Source organism: Leptonychotes weddellii, chromosome 11, assembly GCF_054177405.1.
Source record: "Leptonychotes weddellii isolate Sample4059 chromosome 11, ASM5417740v2, whole genome shotgun sequence".
Taxonomy (NCBI): Eukaryota; Metazoa; Chordata; class Mammalia; order Carnivora; family Phocidae; genus Leptonychotes; species Leptonychotes weddellii.
In genome coordinates, this window is record NC_138379.1 from 6187568 (window position 1) to 6208087 (window position 20520).

General features: G+C 51.3%; 2 long non-coding RNA genes across 2 annotated transcripts; one reads left to right on the forward strand and one right to left on the reverse strand.

Moving 5' to 3' along the window:
• Positions 1-3: 3 nt before the first annotated feature.
• LOC145716102 (uncharacterized) lies at positions 4-2421 on the forward strand. Its single transcript, XR_014138489.1, has 2 exons — positions 4-343; positions 2238-2421. It is a non-coding gene; the product is annotated as an uncharacterized LOC145716102 (long non-coding RNA).
• LOC145716103 (uncharacterized) lies at positions 808-10999 on the reverse strand. The gene is made up of 2 exons (XR_014138490.1): positions 9272-10999; positions 808-8251 (listed from the first exon to the last, which is right to left on the reverse strand). It is a non-coding gene; the product is annotated as an uncharacterized LOC145716103 (long non-coding RNA).
• Positions 11000-20520: the final 9521 nt, after the last annotated feature.

The following is a 20520-nucleotide window of genomic DNA, read 5'->3' on the forward strand; positions in this document are numbered from 1 at the left end:
TGCTTCCAAAGCACCCCCTGGAGTTTCCCAACTAAAGGGAAAGCTGACTAAGCACTGCGTGACAAGAATTCTGAGAAAAACCTCGTTTCCCGGGGCGGCAAAGGGGGAATCTGACTCCCGGGCGAAGCAGGAGAATCTGGGAACAATGGCGCCGGGGGCTTCCCGAACAGGGGTTTCCACGCGCCTAAGGCGACTGCGCGGAGAACCGGGCGAGGTGGGATGGGGGAGGGGACGCGTCCATGCCGGCTCCACCCGGCCAAGCTCCGCTCCGCGTCCAGAACCCTCGGGCTGCCGGGGCCGAGAAGACTGCGGGGAGCGGCTTGTCCGGAGGCCCGAAAAGCCCGTAGGTGCAGGACGGGGACAAAGGCTGGGGGAAGGGTGCGGCACAAGAGCGTATCCCACACCCGCCCGGCGTAGGGATACGCGGGCCGTGAGCCGCCGCCTCCGTTTGTGAGGCGCCGGCTCGCGGCCGGGCACCGCTGGCTCTAACCGGATCCAGCCGGTCCTAGCCGCCTCCGGGAGCGGAGGCGGTTGGCGCAGCGCGCCAGTGCGCATGCGCGCCCCGCCCCCAGACCCTGGGCCTGTGCCAGAGAATGGCGTGGCGGGGGATGGGGGCAGCTGGGTTTGGGCCCCGGGGCAACGCGGCCGCCCCTCCGCCCTTTCACCACACTCGGGCTGCTGCCCTCACCCCCGCCCTCTCTCCCATTTACAGCCCAGGTCTGCCTTTTCTTCCCCTTTCCTGTGCTTTGTCATTCCTCCATGTTGTATCAAAGTCATCCGTGAATTGAAAGTTCGCACAGGATACCCTTGTAATTATCAAATGCTGTTTCTTTATTGTAACAGATTTCGGGTGTTTGCATGTCACCGGGTCTTTCTAGTCTAGGATGCGCGAGGTGGAAGAGGGTCTCCGAGACTGACCTAGCAGCTGCCTCACTTTTTGGAAAAGAAACTAAAGCAGAGACAGTGAGGAGCTGCGGGACACCGTGGTTTAAAGCCTGGAACCCACGACTGGGTGCTGACACCCGTCCTCTCTCACTCCAGGGGCCTTATTGTGGAATCTACAAAGTGGCAGGTCTCTAGGCAGTGAATTCGGAGAGGGAAAGACGGCGTTCAATGACACGATAGTGTGGCATCTGACTAGTGACATGGGAATTGTAGAAACTTGACATTCTCTGTTTTCAAAACCCCTTTGGCGTCCGGGAGCAGGTACTGACCTCCCCACCTTCGCTCGCCCGCATGACTCTGCCAAAGCTGTTGGAGTTTCATGTTCTTCCCCCACTTTGCCTTTAAGGGCGGAATATTACTGAGATGCAGATGGTTCCCTTCAGACACAGGCTTGATGTTTGCTCTGGATTGGAAATTTTTTAGTGGGATTTTAGCGCTGGAAGGAGGAAAACTGAGTTGGGTCACCTCATTTTACAAACGGGGAGCTGGGAGCCTGGGGAGTTTATGATCTGCCTAAAATCAGACACAGCTAATTAGTACCAGAATCTATTCTTGAATCCCAGAAGTTGACCTCGAGCTGCTTCCCTTCCCCCTCCCCTCCTCCTCCCCTCCGCCGCGCCCCGCCATGCCCTCTCCGGGGCGTCTGTCAGCCTCAGCCTCTACTGCGGTTTTCTCCGGGGCTGGGGAAGGACTCAGGACGTCCTGTGCCATCCGTGATCTCTCTCCCACTCTAGAGCTCCTGAGATGAAGAGCTTCGAAGTGCTTTATGCAACTCAGTGTTGCAAACCTAGTCGTTTCCGTTCTCTTTACAGATTATAGCAGTTTCCTCATACGATTAAAATGGCTGTGTGTTATTTGGTTAATGCTCCGTGGGTTTGGGGAAAGAAATAGAGATTTGAGTGAAGGTCAGCACTCAGGAATCTGTTGTGCAGAAAGAGAGGACTTGCCAAGCAAGGCCAGAGAGAAAGTTTCTTTTACCGGTTAGTAAGTGAATGATATTTTGGAGGAGATTATGGATGCTAACCCCTGTTTTTACTGTGTAGGCCCAAACATTTACTGACTTCGCCTCTCCTAGCTTTTGTTTCACAAAGAGAGCTTTGCTGTCTCCAAAATATCCTCATTCCTTCCTCCTTTTTATATAGTGAGTGCCTTCTTTTCTGGAAACGTTTACTTAAACAAGTTGGCCCCAAATCACCATGTTCCTTGGTGAAGGTATAAATAATACATTTGATTGTGTGCCCTTTTCTCAACTCCTTGAGGATCCCTTTGACATAAAACTGTGTTTTTTCAAGGCACCTCTTCTCTGGCTGCATCCCTGTTCCTTTTAATCAGAATGTCTGATGGCCACGGCTCTCTCCGCTGATGCTGCTGTATCCTGCATCACCTCCATCTGAAGCCTAGCCTTCATCTGGACCTAATGACTCAAATATAAGAGAGCAACTCCATTTTAGCGAGTGGTTTCATGCCCCTTCCCCCCATAAAAGCCTTGGCTAAAAATAGGTGGCCTTTGGTCTGTTTGTGGCAGTCACTCCACTGACAAACACCCGTGTGACCTCGGGCACTAACCCAAATCCCTTCTCATTGGCAGTTTCCTTCTGTGTAAAACGAGGAGATTAGATGAAAGGAGTGACGATGCTAATTCCATAAAAGGCAGTAAACAAAGATGGGAAGGGAGCAGGAAAAACTCGAGGCCTCCTGGCTGTGGCTTCAAGGAGGTGGGGCAATAAAAAGGACTAAAGCAGCAACAATTTAAGGTTCGGCCTCTGGGCCTATTGCTCCAGACAAACGTCAGGCTGGAAACCTCCAGAGAATGCCAGAATCCACTCCACTTCCTCCCTTTTTAAGCAAGGCCAGTCAGGTTTACTCAAGAGGAGCCATCGGTGGCCTTCATTTCTGGGTCTGGAGTCCAGAGTTCAGTCTGGGTGAGACTCCAGCTACACCTCTTTTGTTTGATTTTATCTAATTCTGTGATTTTTATCTAATACTGCATTACCCAAGACTGTTCTGGAAATGCAGATCAAAAAGAAAAGACAAGGGAGTCCAAAAAAAACAGCTTTTTCTTTTCTAAGGACTCTAGGAATTTGCAGTTCCCAGCCCCCTCCTGTTGCCTGCCCACCTCCCCAGAGCTGATCCCTGGAACAATAATGGTGCAAACGTTTGGCTCCCTGTCTTGGAGTGGCCAGCTCCGGCAGCCGGAAAATCCCACAGAGGTGACACAGCTCAGAGCTCCATCACAGGGAAGAGAGATCATTGTTTCCTAGGGGATTTTGAACAGCTAAAAACGTATGGTGGAGAAGGTCTGACATCAACCCCTGACACCCACCAGACACACTATTATAACCTTGCAGAGAGCTGAGGGCAATTCCAGCAAAAACAAGTAAGCAAAACTACAGGCAGCCGTGTCATTGGCCTTCCCCAGAAGGCTGTCAGAAGAGGAAGCCTAGGGCGTCTCCCTCTCAGGCACTGAACATGCCGAGGCAGAAAAGTAAGGGAAACATTCTCCTGCTGTCTTCCTGAGAGAAGCATCCATCTTCCCACTGTACCCTCCTCGAAGATGTAGAAGATTCTGTGTGAGATAGAATGCTCTTTCTGGGGGGAACAAAGGAGAAGGTATCCTGGAAGAACCATTCCCCGACCCCCAGCCCATGAGCTCCCTGCTGCTAGTTCCCTTCTTTAGTTTATTCACCACATAATGTCCTTGGCGCTGGGCCCTGCAGTCTGTTTGTGGATCTTTCTGGAAGGCCTGGCAATGGAGGCCCAGCTGTAGCACCACGGGCTGTTGGAGGACAGTATGAAAAGAAAGGGCAGAACATGGCTTTCTAGGGGAGCTGCTTCAGCTTCATCTCCCCAGCTTAAGAGCTCTGCGAGGCCCCTCACAGGCTTCACGCCAGCTTTTCTAGACCTTCTTTCCCCACACTGTCCTCCTCCCTCTGGCCACTCCTTTTGGCCCAGTTAGTCTTTTTTTTTTTTTTTGTCCCAGTTAGTCTTGAGTGGAGACTTTCTACGGACCTCCTCTCCCCAGCCAAGAACAGTCTGCTGTGCTTTCCTGGGCCCCTCTGTTGTCCCCGATGTGTCTGCAGGATGGTAAATACAGCACACAGCTTGATGTTCTGTGACTTTTCTTGAGCACTGTGCTGCGCACTTTCCCTGCATGATCTCCTTTAAGTTCTCACCCCGGTTCCCTGTGAGGGAGATGTTGCTGTTATCCCTGAGACCGATGAGCAAACTGAGGCCTAGGATGTCTCTCTCGCCACCACCAGGGCCTGGCACACAATAGAAGTTCTGTGTGTGTCTGTTGAGTAACAACTAAATGATTACATTGCAAAAGCACCTCTTTGGGAGTTAAAACCCCAAGCAGAATAGGGAAGGAGCATGTGTGGCCCAGGCTCAGCAAGGGCAGTGTGACTGACTGACTCATCACTGAGCACGGGAGGGGCTGTGAAAGACAAAGGCGTCCCCGACCTGGAACGTCCTGACCAGAGTCACTTGTGAAAAATAAGCTCCGTCATCCTGTGAGGTTTTCAGTAGTTTGTTGTGCTGCTTGAGTCCCGAAGGGAAGGGTGTGAGGAAGGAAGCAGGAGGTGATTAGACAACTTGACGTGCTGTGATAGGGACAAAAGGCATCTGCTTTTGACAGAGATGAGACTGCCCATTGGGATGCAGTGCAATTGTGGGGAGCAGTAAGAAACCGGGTCCCACTTCCCTCTCCGGAGAACTTCCAGACAGACTGAGCCATGAAGAAACCCGAAGGCCACCTTCAGTGTCTCTCTCCCCGGAGCTCCAGCTGAACACTCAGCCTCCAGAGCGAGGGGAGCAGCGGCTGAAGGCTCAGGCCTCATTGTCATTCCCCTGTGTGACCCGCCACGGGAGGCCCCAGTCAAGCCTCACCTGTGCGGGGGGCCTCTGTTTACTCCGCCTCCAGGGCCTGCCCAGTGGACCTTCAGAAATAGCCTTCTCGGGCGCCTGGGTGGCTCAGTTGGTTAAGCGACTGCCTTCGGCTCAGGTCATGATCCTGGAGTCACAGGATCGAGTCCCGCATCGGGCTCCCTGCTCGGCAGGGAGTCTGCTTCTCCCTCTGACCCTCCCCCCTCTCATGCTCTCTCTCTCTCTCATTCTCTCTCTCAAATAAATAAATAAAATCTTAAAGAAAAAAAAAAGAAATAGCCTTCCCCTGAGGTGTATTTTTCAACACAGGCAGGTAAAAACAGAAGCCCCGGGCCTTACAGGTCCTTCTCCAGGGCTAATGCAACAGGAGAGCCATCCAGTGATGGAGGTGGAGTAGACCCTAAAGCTCATTAGGTGGCGGGAACTCACTAGAAAGCAGGGGAGGCACGAAGAGGAGACCGGGGTAAGCGCTGGCACGGCTTCAGTTACCTGGAGGAGGAGTTTGGACTCTGCTCTTTGGGCCTCTCTGAACTGGGAGAGGCCCCGGCCGTGGGAAGTATTGTGGGGCTGCTGTTTACAAGGTGGCTGAGCTGGGAGAGATGGCAGACTCGGGAGGGCCCAGGAGTCCATTGTCAGAGCCCAAGTCAGAGGCCATGGAGGCCTGGATGGGGGTGGGTGGTGGCCATGGGACAAGACAAAGAAGACAGGGAAGTCTGCCGCAGGCTCTCTGGGCTCCCCACACTGGTGTCCTCCTCTCTGCGCCCTCAGCTCCCCTGGCCCTTTCCAGACTCATGTTCTTTAACTCTTGATGACACATCCGTTTGGAAGGTACCTCCCCGACTCTTCAGATAACACTCATTCTCATCACCCTGCCTAGACATCACTCCTCAGGAAGGGCCTCTCTGACCCGCATATCCAAATCATCTCATATCACCACCCCATAGTGACTCTGTCACAACACGGCCTGTATTTTCCTGGATACTGATGGGTGTTAACATGTTCCCCTTGTTCCTCTGAAGGTCAGGGGTACTCCAGGGTTCACAGCCGGGCTGGCAGGGAGGATGAGGGGCCACTTCTAGAGCCTGAGAGTGGGGCCCGAGGAGCCTCAGGCTCACTCACACACAAACATGGGAGAGGCAGGTCTGGGCCAACCTCCCTGAGGGAGAGTCCCTCCCCAGCTGTGGAGAAGGGTGCGGACACCACGGATACATCATTTGGCTCCATTCTGTCTGGCCCCTGCACCCAGCTGTTGCTATTCAGGAAGAACCTCACTGGAGCGGGGAGCTGGGGCGGAGCTGGGAGCCCAGTGTGGGGAAAGTGCGGGGAGGAGAGGGGGAAGAGAGAACTTCCAGTGTCTTCCCAGCCCCACCCTCTCCACAGAAGTCACTCTTCCACTTAGGAGCTTCTAGAAATAAATATACAAAATGCTACCCCCCCAAGAAAATAGAGCATCCAGATAATTTCTCGGGAGCAGAAGTGGGGTACCCCCAATACTCAGGGCTTATGCCAGCCCTGCTACCATGTGTTCTGGGGGAGAGACACCCACGTGGAGCTGCCCTGGCTCAAGAATACTGCAGTAATGGTGGACGCTGTCACTCTCCTCCTTTGCCTTCCCAGGAACAGGAATCCTGGGGCCTCCAGGCCCATCAGTGTGGGGACAGCCTGGTGATCCGTAGCAGCGTGATGCCCTGTGCCTGAAGCTCAGACAAGTTCACGGCACATGGGTCTTCTCTGACTGTCACCAAGTCTCTAGGGCTGCCCCAGGCCTCTGTAGCCACAGCCTACGCAAGCAGAAGAACTGTGGACACAGCAGGGCCTGGGAAGAAGGTGGAGCTAACAGCTTTGGGAATAGAACCTAGGTGGAAATTTCCATGACTGTTCTGCTCAAGCAACGACCAGCTGAGGCCCAAGGTGTAGACAGAGGGTACAGAGAGGTTACCAAGGGTCACCCTTCCTCATTCTCCCAGATCTTTATCACCTACTGCCCCACCCTGAACCTGGGCCATAAAGCTCAATCAGTCGTGTCCCTTCTGTGTCCCCTCTCCCAGCCCTATTTACTGCCAGCTCCCTAGTTCATGGACATCTGCTACCTCTCCCCCAAGGACATGCCCATTCTCCCTGCCAGTCGGAGCCCCCCACCCCACCCCTGCTTTAGGAGCCAGGCGGAGCCCCTTTCCTCCCACAGGACGCCTTCCCTGCTGAATGGTCAGTCTGTCCTGCAGCCATCGTGGTCCAGTGACCTCAGCACTCCTGTGATCACACCCTTCCCCCAGTGACTCATCTGTTGTTATGGTAAGCTACGGTGTACTGTTTATCATTGTCACTTTATGTCCTTGAAAACAGAGTCCCAGGCTACCTATAGCCCTGTCTCAGCCGAAAGCAGCTCCACATGCAGGTTTTGCAGCATCCACGCAGCCGATCCTGTGTGGTCTCTGGCCTGGGCTGGTCCAGGGGACTCCATTTTCCAGCGGCTGGGTCCCCAGATCCGCCCCCAGCCCAAGCCAGCACTGCCCCAGCAGGAGTCAGGCCTGAATGTGTGTAGGCTGGACTCCCTCCCCGCCCCCAGCCAGAATGCCAGCATGGCCACTTTCTAGAGGCTGAGAGGCCTGGGCCCAGGGCCCAAAGCCTTCCCTGGGGCCTGTCTGGTGTCAACCACCAGCCCTCAGCTCCAGCCTGGCAACTGGAGTGTCCTAGAACCAGCTGGTGTTTCCTCCCTGTTCTTCCACACAACCTAAATGTCACCCTCCTTGTTGAAGCTCCCCTGAAGACCACGGATATCTCCCTCCCGTCCTGCACCCCATCGGGTCCTGCCCCACTGCAAGCACTATACAGAGGAGTCATGAAGAGAGTGGCCCCAAGAGTCCCACACACTTGGTCCGAGTCTTGTTCCTCCATGCGCTACCTGCGCTCTGTGACATTGGCAAGTTACTTAACCTCTCGGAATCAAGTTTTCCCTCAGTGAAACAGGAATGATCTGTGTAGTACCCCGTTGTCACGGTTGTGAGGTTGTCAGCAGCTTAGTACAGTGCCTGGCTCAAATGATGTGCCCTACGAATGGTGGCTGTCACCAGCGACCAGCAACTTCCCTTCCCTGCAGCACTAAGCACAGTGCAGGGCTCGCAGTCCACCTCCCAGGCCCTAAGGTCTGGCTGGAGCCAGGCACATCTCGGGAAAGAGTTAAACATCCGCAGTGACTTCATCCCTGCCTTGGAACAGGAAGGAGGCAGAGAAGGTAACAAAATCAGGCCTTAGCCCGATGGAATTTTCCAGTGCTCATTAACAGGACCAGTCAGTTTGCTAAGGGAGGTCACCATGGAAACGGTCCTGTGCGCCTGCTTCTGGTTATTCCAACCTGGCTCCAGGAGGATGACACAAGCTCCAGGCCTCTTCATTGGCTGCCACCCTCCTCTTGCCACCGAATCTGGCAGGAGATTGGCCAAGGGCAGTTGCTGGGCTGGAGTTAGACCCCACCCCCACCCCTCCTATACCCGGAACCTGCTGGAAGCTGTTATTTTGAACCTGAGGAAGAGGAAAATAGGCTGCCAACGATGTTGCCATAGCAACCGATTTCCTTTCTACCCTCCTTGGAGTTAGTAGTTGACTTCTTTGTAGCTGAAGTACTTTTCCAAGGGCAGAGGGGATGTCAGCCATTTTACACTGACTTAACCTTCTTTATTTATTTGGCAGAGAGAGGCACGGTGAGAGAGGGAACACAAGCAGGGGGAGTGGGAGAGGGAGAAGCAGGCTGAGCAGGGAGCACGATGCAGAGGGAACAGAAGAATATGTTCCCTCTGCATATGTCGCCTGACCTTCCTTTGAACAGGAACTCCCTCATCTTCCAGAGTAAGGGAATTTCTGAACCTCTACTTGTGGCCTTGGTTACTAATCCCCCTCTGGGGGCCTTGGTTTCTCCTCACAAAAAGGGGTATTCATTCCAGGACTCACTACTTCTAGGGCTGGAGTAAGGCTCCCCCTGGACCAAGTTTGCAAATGCTCACTGTAAACTGTAAAGCTCGATACAGTTGCCTTGTGTCTTTAATCGACCGGTATTGACATCAGCTGAGTACGGAATGACCCTGTGAGGTAGAGTCGGGGGCCCCACAGACAGGGGCCCCTCAGGAGTCTACTTCTGTCGCCAACTGCCTTCTGGAACCATCAGCAGTTCACATAGTCCCCCCAGGGACTCATTTTCTCTTTGTGTAAAAGGATTCTTCTGTAGATGATCTCGAGAGGCCTTTTCCAGCTCTGACATTCCATGATCCTAAGTTAAAGGCCTGCCTGCTTCCCACAATAAATCTGTGGAACTCATCATCCTCGTAGGAGGTAAAAACACGGGCAACTGCCCCACACCCAGCACTTTCTATGTGGCAGGCACCGCACATGCATTAGGTCAACCTTCACAACAACCTTAGAAGGTGGGTATCATTATTATAGCACCTACCCATTTTACAGATAAGGAAACTGAGGCCCCAAGGTCACACAGCCAGCAAGCGGCAAGGTCGAGATTTAAAGCCTGGTGGTCTGGCAGCAAGTCCATGCAGCAACTGAAACGAAGGTATAAAAGGTATAAAACGGGCCAATTAAGAGTAGGTAGAACATTGGGTGGAGCGAGCAAACCCTGGACTAGGAATCACAAGTCTGGGTTCTACTCTAGGTCCTGCTGTTGAGTCCCGCTGTGTTACCTCCAGAAAGTCACTTCCTATCTATAAAAATAAAAGGTTACACCAGATCTTTGAGGGCCTTTCGAGGTTAAACACTGAGTTTCTGAGAGAAAAATTGGCCTAGAGGAGACAAGTGACAGCCTTCCTGAGTCACAGAGCAAAGTAGGTACAGCCTCAAACGGCCTGTCCACTAGCTTTGATCCCAGCTTCCAAAAAACATGAGGTTTGGGAAGGACTGTTTGAAGCTGGGGCCCACAGACCAGTACCAGTCTTTGGTAGTGTCTGCTATGATTTTTCCAGAAAGTAAAATACAATCTGTCTTAAGACTGGCCTTTTTTTCAGAGATTAAGCCCTCCCTGCTTTTTCGGTGTTATAAAATCCTTTTTCTAATGAAATGATGGTGATAGTGGATGGTAGCTATTTTATTGTAATGTTCTTACTTGGGAAATGTTGGCTAATTGGGGAAAGTTGACTAACCTTATGTCAACATATTATGGAAAATTTCAAGATTTTATTTTTTAATTTTTTAAGTAAACTCTATGCTCAACATGGGGCTTGAACTTGCGACCCCAAGATTAAGAGTCGTATGCTCTACCAACTGAGCGAGCCAGGCTCTCCAATTGTGGAAAATTTCAAACATAAAAACAAGTAATAAGAATAGTTTAATGAATCCCCCCATTACCCTTGTTACTCTTCAACAATTACTAGCCACTGACCAGTTTTGTTTCCCAATCCCCCAATACCTCCATGCCGAGTTATTCTAAAGCAAATCACAGACATCATAAATCTGTAAAAAATCCATCTGTAAAAAAAAATAAATTAAATAAATTTAACATAACCACATTAGCATTTTCACACTAAAAAAATTAACAATACTTCTTTAATCTTCAAATATACAGTTTGTGTCAAATTTTTTGCAGTTGGATTGTTTAGTCGAGATTTATACAGTCCACGTTTGCTTTGATTATATGTCTTTTTTTTTTTAAGATTTTATTTATTTATTTGACAGAGAGAGACACAGCGAGAGAGGGAACACAAGCAGGGGGAGTGGGAGAGGGAGAAGCAGGCTGAGCAGGGAGCCCGATGCGGGGCTCGATGCGGGGCTCGATGCGGGGCTCGATGCGGGGCTCGATGCGGGGCTCGATCCCAGGACCCTGAGATCATGACCTGAGCCAAAGGCAGACGCTTAACGACTGAGCCACCCAGGCACCCCTGATTATCTGTCTCTTAAGACTCTCTTGAACTCTGTAGGTTTCACTCTCCGCCTTTTTCCCCCTATAAGTTATCTGCTGAAGAATCTGGGTATGCCCTTGGAATTTTCCACACTGGATTTTGCTGATCATATCCCTGTGGTATAACATATTCTTCTGTTCCCTCTGCATTTCTTGTAAACAGGTGATTAGATCTAAAGGCTGGAATCCAATTTGGGTTTCTTTTTCTTTTTTTTTTACAAGAATATTTTATAGATGGTATTGAAAATATCCAATTAAAAATAAAATTGTTGGGGCGCCTGGGTGGCTCAGTTGGTTAAGCGACTGCCTTCAGCTCAGGTCATGATCCCGGAGTCTCGGGATCAAGTTCCGCATCGGGCTCCCTGCTCAGCGGGGAGTCTGTTTCTCCCTCTGACCCTCCCCCCTCTTGTGCTCTCTCGCTCTCTCTCAAATAAATAAATAAATAAAATCTTTAAAATAAATAAAAATAAAATTGTTAGTAAAAAAATGAAATAGGTAAATAATAAAATTGTGAGTCATGTAAACCAAAAAGCTGGAAGCCACACTGCTCTGAAGGCAAGTCTTTACTTCCAGGCCGCAGCCCTGGGTCTAGTCAGAGCCCTGAACTCCTTCCTGAGCCCTACAGAGCAGCTCGTGCTGAGCTCCTACTACCCTGCTCCCTGTGGATGCTGCAAGGCTCTGTGAACAACACCTTCGGTTGGGAAAGTGGCTATCCACAACTACACATCCCTATATGAAGACCTATGTGAGAAAGTTCTTATATATTAAGTGCCAACAAAAAGTTTACTTTCCCTGAGGAACTGGGACACTTTTTCCTTTTTTTTTTTAAAAATTTATTATTTTATTTTTATTTATTTGAGAGAGAGAGAGAGGGCACAAGTCAGGGGGAGGGGCAGAGGCAGAAGCAGGCTCCCCCCTGAGCAGGGAACCTGATGGGCAGGGCTGGATCCCAGGACCCCGGGATCATGACCTGAGCCGAAGGCAGACACTTAATCAACTGAGCCACCCAGGCGCCCCAGGAGATTTTTTTTTTTTTTTAATTAGTAGCAGAGCAGGACCTGGTTGTCTTGACTTCTAGCTTTCAATTCTTTAATCCTGGGAGAGAACTTCATTTATTCAACAAAAGCCCTCTATGCAAGTCATAGCTAATGAAAATAAGGCAAGAGAAAAGGCAAGGCCAAGCTTTCTTGGAACTTATGTTCCTTCTAGTGGGGGGAGTCAGGAGATGACCCCAGTGAAGAGCAGCAGTATAAGTGTTCTGAAGAGAGTAAGGTGGAGGGGTAAAGGGAACCAGAGAAGGGGGCCACTTTTAGACGGGGTGGACAAGGAAGGTGACATCTGAGCAAAGACTTGGAGGATGAGAATGAACCAGCTTTGCGAAGAGAGGGGAGAATTCTAGCTGGAAGGAAGGACAAGGGTGAACATAGGAGGTCAGGGCCACAGATATTTCCCTCTGTGGGTGGGCTGCTCCCCAGGCCAGGAGAGGAAGTTTCCTTCCCCCAACCCCTGCAGGAAGTCTGGCAGTAACAGGCCATCTGCCCTTGGCTTAAGGCTGGAATATGCAGCTGTTCCTCCCCACAGATTCCAATCACCACCTGTGTTGAAGCATATGCCCGTGTCCTTCTTTGTGGGTGGGGACCCCAGACCTTTGGACCCTGGGGCTTAATCTTAGAGAGAGGCAGCTTCTGAAGCCCTGGCTTCTTGTACCACATGTGTTCTGTCCCTGACGCCTGCTCTAGGGGCTGGGCCAGGGGCAGGAGCCAGATTTCACCTGGACCACCCAGCCTCGGGGGAGCCAGCCCCCCCTCCCTACTTGCCTCCAGAGAATAGAGGTGGTAGCTGGGGAGGTTTTCAAAGTCCTGAAGTCAGCTTTCACTAGGCGCTGGTGTATTAGTCACCTCCAAATACTTCGGTCAAGTTCAAACCAGAAGAGGCTCCACCCTCTCTGATTTAGGGCTTAACTCAGCAGGTAGAGGTAGGAAGGCTTCCAGAGAAAAGTGATGCATACGCTCAAAAAACAACAACAACAACAACAAAATCCTAGAACATTAACCAAGAGGCTTGGGACTTGGTTTCGTCATGGCAAATCCGTTATTATCTAAAGGAGTGCCCAGTCTCTGCCACATAGTAGATGCTCGGTAAACATTTGTTTAGTGAATAAATAAGGGAGTGTTAAGAACTTCCAGGGTAGTAATGGGTAGTGAGCTCCCTATTAGTGGGGAAGAACCAAGGAGCTGGTGAATGCCATTTGCATGGCGTCCCCACTCAGGGAGTGGTGAGGGCCTAGGTGAGCCTTCCATCGCAGGCCGCTGTCTCCGCACTCCGGCCCTCGCGGCTGCCCACCGCCCCCGGGCCCGCAAGACCCGGCCCGCGTCTCCCCCCTGGCGCGGCTCGGGCTGGGGGCGGCCGGAGCTGACGCGGCCCCGAGAGTCCCTGCGTAATTGGAGCTCGCGCTTCACCGCCCAGGGAGCTCCGCCCGCGGCAGCCCGCGCCCCTGCAGCTAGGGGAGGAGGGGAAGAAGGAAGCGGAGGGGGGAGAGCAGGAGCGGGCACCGGCCAGGTTCGCAGTTCCGGACCTCACCCTAGCCCCAGCGTGGGCCGGAGCGGAGTCCTCGGGCACCACACCCCTCCTTCCCTCCGACGCTGTCCCCTACCCGCCCCCCCACACACGCCGAGCGTCCCTTGACACCCGATTCCCACAGTGGCCGAGTGACCTGCCCCACTCAGCTCCCGGCCTCGTGCGGTTCCCAGTCCTAAAGCCCTTTCAACGCAAGTGCCAGGCCCTGTGCCAGGGGTGTTCGCACACGCTTTGGTTTCGGGTCTCGGGGAGGCCGGAAAGGAAGTGGGGCGGAGAGTGGAGCTGGGAGACGTTCCCAGAGAAGGCTTTCCCAAAGGGACTGCTCGGGGTACGGAGTTGGGGTGGGGCTCCGGAAGTCGGAGTCTGGGTGCAGGGAACAGCAGGTGCAAAGGCAGGCAGGAGTGAGAGCGCCCGGGTCGCAACCGGCAGGGAACGTGCGCAGAAATGAGAAAGGGGCCGGAGAGGGCACTGGCTGGGCTGAGAAAGGGCTTGATGGTAGGCGGTATGGAGCTGGGCGCAGGGAAGGCCGCTGGCCCGGTGTGAGTATGGGAAGGGGGCAGAGTGGGGCGCGCGACCATGCGAGAGATGCCAGCTCCAGCTAAGGCAGAGCAAGGGCCTGAAAGCTGTTTTGCAGTGGGTGGGAGGACAAGAAAGTATAGACTACCTTCCGAAGACCCACGTTCCCCCATCTCCCCTCTTGGGCACAGAATCGTGGGTCTTTCCTCCAGTGCTCCTCCCAGGACGCTGGCTGCCCCCATCCTCTCTCCCAACCTGGGACACTCTTCTCCCTCTATCACTCCTGACGACCCAGCCCCCATCCATCCGGAAGCCCAGCTATGAGAGGCTTGGTCTGATGACCCCCGGTAGCTCCTTCCAGAGCGGCTTTCTGCCCTATACTCCCCGTTCCCTGCCTGGAACTCCCTGCGTCTCCCAATCCGTAAGGCCAGGGCAGAGACCCTGGGAAGGGGAGAAGCCGGCCTGGGAGCCCTGCCCCCCACCCCGACTTAGGGCGGCTGGGCCCCGGAGAGACAGTCCCCAGGTTGACCCCGCTCTGATCCCGGCGCCCCGCCAGGCGCCCCACCAGATCTTCCTGCGTGACTCAGTGGGCGTGGCGCCTCACGTGACTGTTCTAGTAAACAAACGCTCGGGGCTTCTGGGAGTCAGTGGCCTGGGCCCGGACAGGCTGAGGGCAGGGGAGCTGCCCCTCGTCAGTGAGGTCCCCTCATCTACGTGTGTCACTTGGGGATGGGTGGTCCGGAGGCCCAGGTGGCGTTGGGAGGGCTGGGAGAGGGGAGCCGCGCGAGAGGGAACTCGCGGTCTGTGTGGGCCTCTGCCTTGGAGAACAGCTTTTCCTGCTGATTGGCTTAGCGTGGTCCTTTAATAGTGCCTGGCCTGGTATCGTGGCCCCGGATCCAAAAAAGGCGCAGAAACAGGATCCGGACTGGGGTGCAGGGCTGACAGGTGCTGGAAAGGACCCCCAGGGAAGGGTCCCCAGGGAAGAGTACCCAGGGAAGGAGACAGTGAGGCAGTGTCTCTGTGTCTGCTTCCTCAGCCGGATGTTCCCTTCCCACCCTGCCTCCCCTCCTCCCTCACCAGGGCCTCAGCCTTCCGAGGCTGTCTTCTCTCCTTCCCCTGCTGCTCATCCGCAGCACCCACAAGGCCGCCTGCCCGGCACTGGGGCTCTCCCGGTTCTTTCCTTGGGGTATCCCCTACCTCTTCCGCTGAGTCCCATATCATCTGCCTTTAGGAAGCTTTTGAAAACCAGTCTTTGGTCCTGTCCCACCCTTGGCCTTCCTGAATAAACTCAGCCTTCTCTGCGGTTACAGCAGGCCCTTTAGGACTTGGCTGCCTGCCTCCTGCTCCAGCTGCTCCCGGCTCACCTCAGTCACCCCCCTCCCGGATCACGGCGAACTCCTTTGTCCTTAGATCTCAGCTCAGCCCTGCAGCCTCCCTGCAGACATATAGTGTAAGGCTCCTGCCCCAGGACTCCCTGACCTGAGGAAGAGAGCCAACTCGTTCCTGCTTCCTGGGGCCCAGCTCAGGCCTCAAGACAAGGGTGCTGATGGCACCAGGCCCCGGAACTGTGTCCTCAGAGCTCAGAGTGCTCCCACCAAGTATGGTCAGTCCACTTTCCACCCAGCTCAGAGTGGTAACTGGAAAAGGTCGGGATCAGCAGAGAAACTTCAGAGAAGGAGTTAAGTAACACACTCCTCTGTTAAGAAATATTCATTCAAGGGGCGCCTGGGTGGCTCAGTCGTTAAGCGTCTGCCTTCGGCTCAGGTCACGATCCCAGGGTCCTGGGATCGAGCCCCGCATCGGGCTCCCTGCTCCGTGGGAGGCCTGCTTCTCCCACTCTCCCTGCTTGTACTCTCTCTCTCGCTGTGTCTCTCTCTGTCAAACAAATAAAATCTTTAAAAAAAAAAAAGAAATATTTATTCAAAAATTGGAAATAAGGCAAAAGGATGATTGCCAGTCCCAATTCAATGATGAGTAGATTGATAAGATGTAAATAATTTCTGCCAGGTAGAAAAGCTGGCTCTGGAGGTGGTGGTTTTATTACCCTGTAGGTCATTAACCAGTTGGGTATGTAGCTCAGCAGTCTCACTGCGACACTTTTTTTAATGCCTCTAAATACTTAGGTGTCTCCAATTCTCTTTGAACTCGCTCTTCCTCCTTGCTCTACCCTCCTTAAGGCATTAAGTAATTATTATCATTTTAGTAGCTACGGGATTTTTTTTCCCCCGTAAAAGGTATTATACTGGAGCTATTGTTTTGCAGCTTGCTTTTTCTAATTCAAAAATAGGATTGGAGATCTATTTTGGTACATGAGACCTACCTTACTCTTTTTCATTGCTCCCATGGGAACACAAACTATAAAATACCTAGGAATAAATTTAAGAAGCATGTGAGAATTTACATAGAAAGTTATTAAAGATTTCATTATAAAAAATTAAAACAAAAGGTTGTAATATTTACAGCCCTATATTTTATTTTATTTATTATTTTTTATTTTTTTAAAGATTTTATTTATTTGACAGAGAAAGACACAGCGAGAGAGGGAACACAAGCAGGGGGAGTGGGAGAGGGAGAAGCAGGCTTCCCACCGAGCAAGGAGCCCGATGTGGGGCTCGATCTCAGGACCCTGGGATCATGACCTGAGCCGAAGGCAGACGCTTAACGTCTGAGCCACCCAGGCGCCCCAGCCCTATAATATTTTATACATTCTATAAACAATGAAATGTATGAAGCAAGAAGTGAAAATACACACACATGCACACCTCCAAGGCAGCAGCATTGTTTTTCCAGGTGGCTTCTCTACCTTTCTAAGCATATTTCTATAACTTGCTTTCGGGGGTTGGGTTAAGATGCCTCCTTTGGGAGAGTCGAACACATCCATAAATAGCTGTGATGCAGCTTGGGCCGCGCAAAATGCAGCAGCTGAGCCGCCCAGCGCTCTGGGAACTTGCGTCAGGGACACAGTCATGAGCACAGGGGTGGGGCTTTATTTAGGGCCGGAAGGATGAGGTGGCGGCTGAGTTGGACAGGGCATTCCAGGCAGAGGATTCGGTCTGGAGGTGGGGTGACATTTCTGCATGCAGAACCCTGACCAGGGTGGGACTGAAGGCCCAGGAGAGGAGTGTGGGGCTAAGCCAGACAGAGGCTGCATGGCTGGTGTCCTGGCTTGAGCCTGTGGAGAGCCAGCTGGTGGGGGGGGCGGGGGGGGCGGTCCATGGCCAGACCTGAGGCCCAAGTTCCAGCCCCAACAAACAGGAAGGGTCCAGGCTGTGAACCGTGAGCCCCCTGTGCCCCACAGGGTGGGGGCCATGGAGGAGCATCTCTTCGCTGCAAAGAGGGGAAGTCTGTACCTAGAGGGTCTTTCCAGAATGCTGGAGCTGAGGATATGCTTGAGGACTTGGGAAGTCCCCGTACCACAAACCCTGACCACAGCGGGGTACTTACTGCCCAGAGATGGTGCCGGGAACCCTGCAGGCAGCCACTAGAACTCAGTGGAAGCTTGGGGAGGTAGATCTGCCTCCTCGGTCTGTCTCATCTCATCAGCTGGCAAATGGATGTGTTCGTCTGGCGTCATGGATCCCAGTTCTGGGACTCCCTGGGAGTCCCTTTGAGAAGCACACATTCCCGAGGGACCTGGTGCCTCTGGTGCAGGCCAGCATTGTGGGGAGGGTGACCCCTGCTCCCTGGAGTGAGGCAGGCCCTTCACCCCCTCAGCCCCTCTCCTGCCAGGCGGGCAGCAGAGTGCTTGGCAAGGGAGATGGCGCTCCAAGCCCCTCAGAGAAAGTCAAAGTAGCAGGTCTAGAATTCAGATTTCCTGCCCCTCAGCGTCAGGTCAGGTCTATGGCTGGTCTTTCATTCCCCCTCAAGAATCTTACCCCGATCCCTTTATTGCTTGCCCAAAGTCGCCCAGCTAAGGCGCATCAGCACTAGTGTGCTAGGCCCACATCTAGCTCTAGCCGACCTCCTTCAGTTTCACCTGAAACTCCCACCCCACCTCAAAAGAACCTAAGTAAAAATAGGTATTTACTGTATCGAGTAACGAAAGAACCCAGAGGTGGTCTCTGCTCTGGCATGGCTGGAGCCGGTGCTCTCCAGGGCTCTCTGCCTTTAGGCTCTGCTACCCTCTGGCGCGCCTTCCCTCCCAGACAGGCCTTCTCACACCACTTTGATAAAGTGGTTTATATTGTGCATGATAAACAGGAAATTCTTGGGTTTTTCTTCTATGATTTTATTTATTTATTTGACAGAGAGAGAGACAGCGAGAGAGGGAACACAAGCAGGGGGAGTGGGAGAAGGAGAAGCAGGCTTCCCGCGGAGCAGAGAGCCCAACGCGGGGCTCGATCCCAGGACCCTGAGATCATGACCTGAGCTGAAGGCAGACGCTTAACGACTGAGCCACCCAGGTGCCACTGAATTGACCCCTTTATCCCTGGCAATATTCTTTGCTTTGAAATCTAACTTGTCTGGTCTTGACAGAGCCACTGCTGCATCTTTCCTTTATTATTATTGTTAGCACAGTCTATCTTTTCCCACTCCTTTACCGTTAACCTATTTGCTTCTGGAAAGTATGTTTCTTGGGCGCCTGGGTGGCTCAGTCGTTAAGCGTCTGCCTTCAGCTCAGGTCATGATCCCGGGGTCCTGGGATCGAGCCCCACGTCGGGCTCCCTGCTCCGCGGGAAGCCTGCTTCTCCCTCTCCCACTCCCCCTGCTTGCGTTCCCTCTCTCGCTGTCTCTGTCAAGGAAAAAAAAAAAAAAGTATGTTTCTTATAGGCAGCATATGGTTGGGTACTGATTTTTTTATCCGCCTGACAAGCTCTGACTCAGTTGGAGTGTTTAGACCATTTCATTTCATGTGATTATCAACCTGGTTGATAGTATGTTCCTGCTTGTTTTCTATTTGTCCCCTCTGTTCTTTGTTTCCTTTTTCCTCTTTATCATATTCTTTTAGATGGTTTTTATGATTCTGTTTTGTCTCCTTTCTTGGCTTGTTAGCTAAAGCCTTTGTCGTGTCATTTTGGTGGTTGCTTTAGGGTTTATAGTGTACATCTTTATTTATTTATTTATTTTTTAAAGATTTTATTTATTTATTTGACAGAGAGAGAGACAGCGAGAGCAGGAACACAAGTAGGGGGAGTGGGAGAGGGAGAAGCAGGCCTCCTGCCGAGCAGGGAGCCCGACGCGGGGCTCGATCCCAGGACCCTGGGATCACGACCTGAGCCGAAGGCAGACGCTTAACTGACTGAGCCACCCAGACGCCCCTATAGTGTACATCTTTAACTCCTCACAGACATTCTATCACACATGTGTAATATAAGAACCTTTCAATAGTATGCTTCCATTTTGCCCTGCTCTACCTTCTCTTGTTTTCATATATTTTACTTATAAATTTGTCATAAACCCCACAATACACAATGTTCTGCCTTAAACAGCCAATTATCTTGTAAAGAGATTTAGTGTATGTGCTGCCGAAGCGAGCACATTGTAAAGAGATTTAAATAATAAGAAAAAAAAGTTTTTTGTATTTATCCATGTGGTTGTCATTTCTGGTATTCTTTATTCCTTGTTGTCTATCCACATTTCCAGTTTGTATCATTCCCTTTCTATCTGAAGGACTTCCTTTCACATTCACTGTAGCGTAGGCCTGCTGGTGACAAATTCTTTCAGGATTTGTATGTCTGAAAAGGTATTCGGCCTGTGTTTTTGAAATACATTTTTGCTGTATATAACGTTCTAGGTTGACTGTTTTTTTTTCCTACCAGTACTATACAGATGTTTCTTCACTGTCTTTTGTCTTGCATTGCTTCAGCGAGAAATCTGCTGTCATCCTCATCTTTATTCCTCTTTTTGAAATATGTCTTTTTTCTCTTTGGCTGCTAAGATTTTCTCATCATCACCACTTTTAAGCATGTCAATTTTTGTCCCCTTTCTTAATGTTTCTTGTGCTTAGGGTTCACTGAGCTTCTTCAATCTGAGGATTTATAGTTTTCATCAAATGTGGAAAAATTTTGGCCACTATTTCTTCAAATATTTTTTCCTGTCTCCTCCCCCATTTAGGTTGTATATTTGGCTTCTTGAAGTTGTCCCACAGCTTACAGCTCACTGATAGTCTGTTCATGGTCTTTTTCTATCTTTTTGTCTCTTAAGTTTTATTCGGAATAGTTTTTATAGCTATGCCTTCAAGTATATTAATCTTTCTTTTGCAATGCCTCATATGCAATTAATCTAATATAGGTTTCGTTTCAGGCACTGAAGTTTTCAACTTTCGAGGTTTGGTTTGGGTCTTATTTTTCCTCACATGTCTCTACTTAACATGTTCAATCTTTCTTGTGACTTGTAAACATATGGAACACAGCTATGATGACTGTTGAATGCCCTTGTCTACTAATTCGGTCATCTATATCATTTCTGGGTCAGTTCTGGTTGGTTTTTCTCTTTGTAATGGGTCCTATTTTCCTGCTTCTTTGGATTCACATTCTTTTTTCTTTTGAAGTTAAACTGGTTTCAAGGTAAAGTAATAACATTTATTCCTTATTCCTCTATTTTCCAAAATACATTTTTTCTTTCATTTTTTTAAAGATTTTATTTATTTATTTGACAGAGCGAGCACAAACAGGGGCAGCGGCAGGCAGAGGGAGAAGCAGGCTTCACCTCCTAAAAGAAGGTGATTAGAGTGGAATATATTCTTCTTGAATCTTTTTTTTTTT